This window comes from Vespula vulgaris, chromosome 15, assembly GCF_905475345.1.
Source record: "Vespula vulgaris chromosome 15, iyVesVulg1.1, whole genome shotgun sequence".
NCBI lineage: Eukaryota > Metazoa > Arthropoda > Insecta > Hymenoptera > Vespidae > Vespula > Vespula vulgaris.
In genome coordinates this window covers 5,077,608-5,086,795 of record NC_066600.1, presented here as the reverse complement: position 1 = coordinate 5,086,795, position 9,188 = coordinate 5,077,608, and the positions used below count along the sequence as shown (strand labels likewise).

The 9,188-nt window shown below is 30.2% G+C and overlaps 2 long non-coding RNA genes across 2 annotated transcripts; both read right to left on the bottom strand.

Annotated features, from left to right (window-relative positions):
* Window positions 1-2,958: 2,958 nt before the first annotated feature.
* LOC127069339 (uncharacterized) lies at window positions 2,959-4,630 on the bottom strand. Its single transcript, XR_007783523.1, has 6 exons — window positions 4,497-4,630; window positions 3,990-4,340; window positions 3,754-3,910; window positions 3,451-3,619; window positions 3,192-3,370; window positions 2,959-3,058 (listed from the first exon to the last, which is right to left on the bottom strand). It is a non-coding gene; the product is annotated as an uncharacterized LOC127069339 (long non-coding RNA).
* A 2,063-nt stretch (window positions 4,631-6,693) lies between these two features.
* On the bottom strand, window positions 6,694-7,862 carry LOC127069562 (uncharacterized). Its single transcript, XR_007783610.1, has 3 exons — window positions 7,741-7,862; window positions 7,563-7,647; window positions 6,694-7,071 (listed from the first exon to the last, which is right to left on the bottom strand). It is a non-coding gene; the product is annotated as an uncharacterized LOC127069562 (long non-coding RNA).
* Window positions 7,863-9,188: the final 1,326 nt, after the last annotated feature.

Genomic DNA, 9,188 nt, shown 5'->3' with positions numbered 1-9,188 from the left:
GGTATTAGGTTAATTCGTACTTTTAATCAAAATTTTTAAGTTAACGAAATTAATTTGAAATCCTGTGGCACACTAAAAATATTCAAATGTTGTGAATTGAAGGAATGGGAAATGTCAACTATAATTTCAGTTTACACTTGTAACACCATCACATAGATTTACGGACATCACACGCAGATATCACTGAGAATGAATACAAACTAGGTCGGTAGAATTTCCTGATACGTATTCGTTCGTTTGTTTTTTTCTATTTCTTTTTTTTGTCGAATCTCTTTATCTTAATTAAAAAAAAATTTCTTTTCCTTCTTTAAATTTCATTTTTCTCTTTGATTTTAATTTATTCTTCATTCTCTTGTGGTTTCTCCTTTCTAGTATTAATTTCTTTTTTCTTCTTTTTCAAGTCGATTTTTTTTCTTCTTTTATTTTAATTTATTTTTCAATTCTTTTTTAACCCTTTGCACTCGGACGTCCCTTCAGAGCGATCAGAAACCGAAAAAGTCTTATAAATAATGATATCAATGTAAATGGTGTAGACGTATTTTTTCAAAACTTCTCGTATTAGTCGGATAATTATAAGAAATAAAATTTTGATTTTTTTGCAAATGTGCTTATATAGACAGGTACGTGTTATTAAACAATAAAACAAAATGATTTAGACAAAATCTTAGATTTTGCGTATGTATTTGTATTTACTTGTACTCCTCATGCTGTCTGAAAAGACATGGACGGAAAATTAGATTGATGTATGTATATATCCGAAGAAATATTCTATAAGTTCATCTTTAAGCTAATACTAATTAAAATATGTAATGGATTTACATGTAACGGATGTAAAAATAACTTTTAGCCCATAATATTATATTTCGAAATAAACTTTTGTAACTACTCTAATTAATTACGAAAGGATACTGTTAATTATTACCATTCCAAGGTATTTTGATGTTTTTACAAATATCCTTCTAAATTCCTCAAGAATACCTTGATCATCTTCTCAAAAACCTTTCAAATCTCGTGTCAACGACAGAATTGGGATGAGATTCTGATACAAGAGCAGGAACTTTGATCCAAGTATTTCTTCCACAAACAAATTTTTTTTTGCGATGCGAAAATTTCGATTGTGGAAATTCTCGCGCGAGTCAACGTTTAAGTCATATCGTAACTCGTTATCTCTTTCATATAGGATCTTTCATCAGGGAACGTGTTTTGTTAATTTCTTTTTCTTTATGTATTCGATGTTTCCATTCGAATAATTGGAAATTACATCCATAAATTGGAGCATCGTTGAATTAAAATTTTAAAACTGGCTTACAACAGACAAAGGATTTCGCTGAATGCCTCCTGTCTTTTACCTGTTGACAATATTATTGAATGTTCTCGACTCTAACATAGGAACTAGCAATTACCGTTTACATAATTTCATCCATTTACCATTTTTAACATGTTCTATCCGTATTGTCAAACCTTCCATAATTTCTTGACTGGAATGGTCCATTTTATTTTTTTTCCTTCTCGGAAGATTATTGAAAATCCATGCAACCATAACCATTCCCCGGTTACACAGGTTAATTACTTTAATTTTATAATCCGTTGAAATTATGTAATTATTCCTTCGTTAACTTTTGCCTTCTTGATGCTTGTAATCTTCCAATCAAAGAATCGTCAATCAACTTGTGCGAAGACGCATTTTCGGTCGATGTCATCGACCTCATAAGAAACAAGATATCGATTCAAACGTTTCAAACTTATTCCGTATTTCGAGTGTATGCTCAAACGATATGTCATCTCCGCGTGGCGTAGCCTTATCTTCCTTTCTCCAGAAATCAAACGCAAAAGATTTTTTCTTTTAAATCGTATATTGAAATATATTTATTATTATTATAACATTTAATTAGATATAATTAATTACGTGTATGATATACGTGTATAATCTATATGTAATATAATGATCCTATCAGTAATGTCATTCATTCACATTGTTAAGCAAGATAAATACCTTTGACTATATTACTGAAATAATTCGAGTTAATTTCCATAAAGGAATGATATCAACCAATGACATTACTAATCAAGATATTAAGTTAGAGGAAAAGGTTTCTTCGTATTTCAATGCAAAAGCAAATCACTTTCCGATTGTTTAGAGAAGAGATTATGATCAATAGTTTGAACGGCGCGACAACGGTTGATTCTCCTTCCATGGATCATGATCCTTTTCATAGATTATCGCACATAATGGCCCGTTTCAAGAGTGCATCGGTTTCGTTAGGTCCTAATAACGATTCGCAGACAGAAATCCATTAAACGCTTCACTATTTGATCATATGGAACATGAACATTGGATATCTTTTTACATCCAGCATTCTTCAAATGATGTAGAACTGTTTTGTGACCGATGGTTGGTTCCTAGTCTATGTCTTCCACCACTACATCATATCTTCCATATTGGAAACGTTTGATATAACCATGTGCGATGTCCATTTATAACGCATCGATTCTAAATTTTTTCAAGAGTTGGAGTGGCATTATTCTTTTCCTCGTAATAAAATTTCAAAATACATCTTCTTTGTTCTATCTCATTTATAAGGCGTGATAACTTTTAAACAAATACACGAATTCGAAAAAACCTCTCGAAAAATATTCCACAAAAACTCAACTTTCAAACGCGCGGCGTTTGATTACCAAATTGATTGTTGGACATTACTAAAGTTATGGACCCGGAATAATGTCATCAGCCAATATAGGAATACGAAGAAACATTTTTCCCGAATTAACTCGACCTAAATAAGGTAGGAACATATAAAATGGAATGACAATTAGGTTTCACCCATTTTTTTAAATTACAATTATGCGTATCTGACATCGTTGCTTTTCCACCGACTACTCTACTCTTACGGTTATTACTGTGTCTACGCGGGACTATTCCTCGTGTATACAATTCAAGGTTATCATCTATTTCATTTTGTCATTATATATGCTCACTAGCGGAGTTATTATGCGTAGAAGAAAAGAAGCTATATGCGAAACGCGTGATGTGCCAGAGGAATAAAAAAAAATGGAGAATCTGAAATAATTAATATCTAGAAAGTAGAGTTGCTTTTATAGCTTTTATACATCTTTCTCTAATAGTTGGAACATTTCTAATAATTGTTCCCCTGGTTCTTTATTCAATATTATATCAATGTTATCATTCGTACCTTTCTGAGAAGCATCGATATCACTACAGGAGTTGATGCATCTTTGGCAAATCTTGCCGTTTCTCTTTGTAAATCCTGAAATAATTCAATTGCGAATATACATTACACCATTGCCATACAAGTGGTTGATTGTGTTCGTCACTTTTGAAAAAGCAAGTTTGTCAAACCTCCGGCAACACCTAACAAGTAACATAGGTATATTAGATTTCCAAAATTTAATGCATAGTTTAAAATACAAATAAATTCGAAAGAAACATACCGATAATTTTTGCAAGCTTAAGTGCTCCAATTGTTACAGAAAGACTTGGTCCTACAAAAGACGATCAACTTTCTGGACATTCATCTGTCGCAGCCTCACAATTTCTTTACACTTCCGGTACGCCACGCGCTTCGCGTATAAACTCTTTTTCTTTTCGATCAAGAACTGTCTGTAACAAAATATAATAACAGAAATTAGGAAGCTTTGTAATTCTCTCACAGAAGTAACTTTTACTTCTATAATAAAAAGAAATTAATAAAGGTTATAGATATGTAAAGCATACGATGTGAAATAAAAACTAACTTTCTTTAATACATAGGAGAGTGTTTGGTGAAAGAAAATCTGGCCCATTGGTCCTTGATTGACCAAAATGACCATTCTTTCTCTTGTGAGAGGCATCTACACAAGCGATTGATGCACCTTTGGCTGTGGCAAGTCTTGTCGTATCTCTTCGTAAATCCTGAAATAATTCAATTGCGAATATATATTACGCCATTGCCGTACAAGCGGTTGATCTTAAACATTTTCAATAGACTTACGGACGGTGTTTCCAGAAGGATTATAGAATGACATGTAAATCCTGCATAGGGTAGACTAGTCGTTTTTGAAGAACCAAGTTTGTCAAACCGTCGGCAACATCTAATATGTAACGTAGGTATATTTGATTTACAAAAGTTAATGAATAGTTTAAAATGGAAATAAATTCGAAGGAAAAATACCGATAATTTTTGGAGGCTTAGATACTCTAATTGTTACAGAAAGACTTGGTCCTACAAAAGACGCTCTACTTTCTAGATATTCATCTGTCACAGCATCATCATTTTTTTATTCTTTCGGTGCGTATATACGCTTCGCCTATAGCTTCTTTTTCTTCCTTGTTTAATAACTGTCTGTAACAAAATATAATAACAGATATCAGGAAGACTTTCTTATTCTTCAGAATTATCCCAAATTCTCAGTAGCAACTTTTCCTTTTATAATAAGAAGAAATTAATAGAGGTTATAAATATGTGAAGTAATGTGTAATAATATAAAAATTAACTAACCTTCTTTAATAGATTTGTAAGTGTTGCTTGTTAAAAGAAAGTCCGGTTCTTTGGTTTTTGCACCGTGCGATTCCCCGGAGTTACACTTATCTTCCATATCTTTCAACTTGTCGGCAGATGACAATATTAACATTAAATCGCACTAGTTTCTAATCTTAAATTATATACATAAATAATAGTCGCGAGAAAAAACAATAATAAAATTAACAGTAGAAATCAGTACAAAAGCAACCATCCCAGTTATGTAAGATTATAACTGACAATAATTGTTGAAACCTAGTTCTTTTACCCTTTTGCGTCACATTCCTTATTCAAATGTTTCCTAGCATTCTACCGGCTAATGAATAATGACATCCGATAAAATTTTGTTAATGTTAAACAATTAATTTGGCAATAGTGCCGCGCGATTATCGAAAGGCTAGCTTCCATCAAGTATTTCGAGCAAGGTCGAATCGAAGAACGAAGAAGATACATTTGAATATTTTATTACAAGAGAGATAATGATGCCACTCCGGCTCTTAAAGAAATTTCTGACATTTATTGACCAATCCGTTATCAATGGACGTTGCACAAAGCTGTATCAAACGTTTCCAATATAGATGGTATCATGTAAGTGATGCAAATGATGCTGTCAAGGAACCAATTGTACACAAAACAGATATAAATCATTGAAGAAGAATAAAAATCCAATGTTTGTGTGCCGCATGATTAATTAATGAAACATTTAATGGATCGTATTTTTATTTGCGAATCGTTACTAAAACGGAACGGAACGGAACTGAAGCATTCTTGAAAGGATCCACCAAGCACAATTCTGGGTGAAATTGATCATGACCTATGGAAGGGGAGATTCAACCGTTGCCGTCCGTTCAAACTATTAATTATGATCTATACTCTAAACAATCGTAAATCGTAACCGCTTTTGCATTAAAATGCAAAATAGGAAAATAAAAAGAAACTTTTTTCCCTGACTTAATATCTTAATCAGTAATGTCGATAATTAATATCACTCTTTTATGAAAATTAACTCTATTTATTACAATGATGTAATTAAATGTATCACGTTTAATGAAAGATTAACATTACTAATTTGATTGTTATATCATATAAAAATTATCTTACACCTAATCAACTATATCTGATTAAACAATATAATAGTAATAAGTATATTTCGATATATGATTTAATAAATTTTACTCGAATTTTTAGTCGAATTTCTAACAAATTTACTCGATTCTATATTTTTGTGCCTCGTACTGCTTAGAGAATTAACCTGAAATATTCCGTTAATTCGCATTCTCAATCAAGTTTTTTAATCAAGCTAATGAAATTAAAATCAAATCGTACAGCCGATTAAAAATATTCAAATATTGTGAATAATTAAAGAAATAGCAAATATTCGGTTGAAAGTTGAGTTTACATTTGCGACATCGCTATTACAACGACTCACAGAAATTAGACACAGATATCACTCGATATAAATATGAAATATATCCGTACAATTTCCCAATACGCATTTGTTTGTAATATTTTTCTTTCTTTCTTTTTTTTCTTCTTCATTTTTTTTCCCTTGAATTCTTTTCTCCATTTTAATCCTTTTTTCTGATTTTCCTTTTTTGATTATTCTAATTCTTTTTCCACCTTTTTTCCTTTTTTGAATTTTAATCTTTTTTTCGATTCTAATTTCTTTTTTAATCTTTTGCGTTTTCTCCTTTTTGGTATTAATTTCTTTTTTTTTTCTTTTTCAATTCTAATTTTTCTTCCTTTTCTTTTTATTTTAATTTATTTTTTAATCTTTCTTTATCCCTTCGTACCCAGACGTCCCCACAGAGCTCCCCATCAGAAAAACGGAAATTCTTACAAGTAATAGTATTATAATTCTAGTAAGATAAGTAATATAAATTCTAAAGTAATATAATTCTAACAAGAGATCAATGAAACTGGCGTAATCGAATTTCTTCAAAACTTATCGTACTATCGAGAAAATTATAAGAAACAAAATATTGATTTTTTTTTGCAAAAGAGTTGTAACGTTTGAAAATTCGTCTAAATCAAATATGAATAAATCAATCGAAGCTCCGAACGTCTGAGAGGGCGCCGAAGTAAAGGGGTTAATTTTACCTTTTTCTAAATATCTACATGTATACAGATGAATACAAAGGCAAATTATAGTTATACATCAATATTAATACGTACACACACACATGTATATATGTATTTTTATGATTATACACACATATACACACTTATATACTTATACATATATATACATCTATTAACCCTAAATACATCCTACATATAGAGAGGTTTTCCGTTTAAACATTCGTAATAATTAAAACATATCAACACATGTTCTGTATGTGTATCTCTACATGTGTGTGTGTGTGTGTGTATAGGGTTAATTAATCTGATTCACACATTCACGAGTATAAAGATAAATAGAAAAAGAAGATGAAAATACAAATGTAAATTCACTTATATAGATACATTCGCGTCGTTAAACGATCAAACGTAATGATTTGGACGTAATTTTAGATATAATTGAATATTTACTTTTGCTTAATCCTGGTCCCGTCTGAAAAGAATAAAGAAAATTGAATTGATGTACGTACGTATAAGAGAAAATATTATATAAATTTATCTCTGGGCTGATTAAACAAAAATAAAATGTAATGATTTTACGACGGGATAGCGAACATAATTCTATCTCTTTCTATTGATAATTGTAATTAAGCAAGTTATCGTTTAATAATAATTTTGCAGAATGGTATTCAAGATAAATTTTAGCATATAATATTATATCACGATTGATCGAATGAAATTTACTTTTGTAACTATTCTGATTAATTGCAAAAGGAGTCGGTTTTCTGATTTTGTGCAACATGATATAACGGGAATATGGGATGGATTTGCGGAAAACCAATATTTACAGTCATTGCTTCCACAGCAATGAAATTATAATATTGTAATATTATAATATGATGAAAAATTTATAGCAGAATTTTAAATTTCATCGCTATTATTATTACTCGTTATTGTTAAAGGAAAGAAATGAAAATTACTTACGGCATTGCTAGGAATCCATGCTCGTTCTTGCTTATATTACATATGTGTTTAAACAATGTGAGCATTCCGGTCATCTCGTTACATCCTGGACATTAAACGAAATATTAAGTTCTTACTTAATTTCATTTCTTTCCTTGAAAATTGGTTTCATTAAAAATAAAACATCATTATTCTTTACCATGTGGATCAATCAAGCACGCTCACGGTAGTCAAGGAAAGATACTTTCAGTGCTCTTCAGACATTTTTATTTCGTGTTAATTCCGTATTTTAGTTTTATGAAAACTTTTAATAATTTCTCCCATCGGCACGATCTTGTGAGACACCGTTAACACAGTCGTCTAGGAAGAAAAATTATAAATAAGTACGTATTTACATGTACAGATGAATATCATTTGTTATTATTATTTCTATCGATCTGGTTCATAAATTTTTCTAAGAATAAATAATAAATAATAAGCTTCATATAGATCGTATTTCGACATGAGGCGCGTCATTTAAAGGATAATATTAATGATGATAATATTAATAGGACATATTTAAATGGTCGAACACTTTTAAATTACTCCTTTCGAATAATTGGTAATTATTCCAATTACACGATCTAAACGTTGACAGAGCATGCTTAAAAAAACTCTATTAAAAGATTTTGATAACTTTAGTGTTTTATCTTTATTAAAAATACTTCAAAGTCTTTCAAAATGTTCGATAAATCTTTCAATATACTTCCCAAATGTTCTAATTATTTATGGAAAAATTTGGGCCAACATTCAGAATTTCATTTTAACTTTACATAGAAAAAATGTCAGAATCTCCTTGAAACTTTTTCAATATTGCACGAACTTTTTTGTATCGTGCAAACGTTACGAAATATCCGTTTAATAATTGAAACCACAACAACTGAAATGTTTAATCAAAGATCCATACGATTCGTTGAGAACGTTAAGGGACCTTTCTATTTTTCTTCTATTTTTCATTTTTCTGTTCTCTTCGTCAATGAATTAAATCATGTATCTCTGTTCCAATTGATTAACTAATCGGCAGAGGAACGATTGAATTAGTGTCAAACCAGCAAATTAGCTAGTATCGTGGATTCCTCAAAGGATATTTTCATCGGGGATTACGAAACAGGATAGAGCTACGCAACAGTTGGCCATATATACGATTATTATAATACGACATATAAATGTATAACAGAAATATCCTAATTCAGATAACTCTAATTATATTTTCCTTTCTCTTTAATATTATGCGATAATACGTCAAAGACAAATTACAGATAAAATAAAATATAATATAATAAATGTAAAAGAATAGATAAAATATAGTATAAAGTAATAATAAAGAACTATGCAATTTTCTTTAGTACATTATAAATTGCTATATCGTAGTATCGTAGTATTGGACACAAAGTATAAAATAGTGTATAATGTAGCGTCTCCAATATAACTCATATATACATATATAAAATTATAGAATTTTCTATAGCGAGGCGTACAAAAAATTTTTAAATCTATGAAAATAAATCCTTGAGTTATGTATTAAATGTTAATATTAAATTCAATTATAATTTATTATACCAAGGCCATGAAGTGTAGAACGTCGGCGATTCTTAACGTCACTTTCTA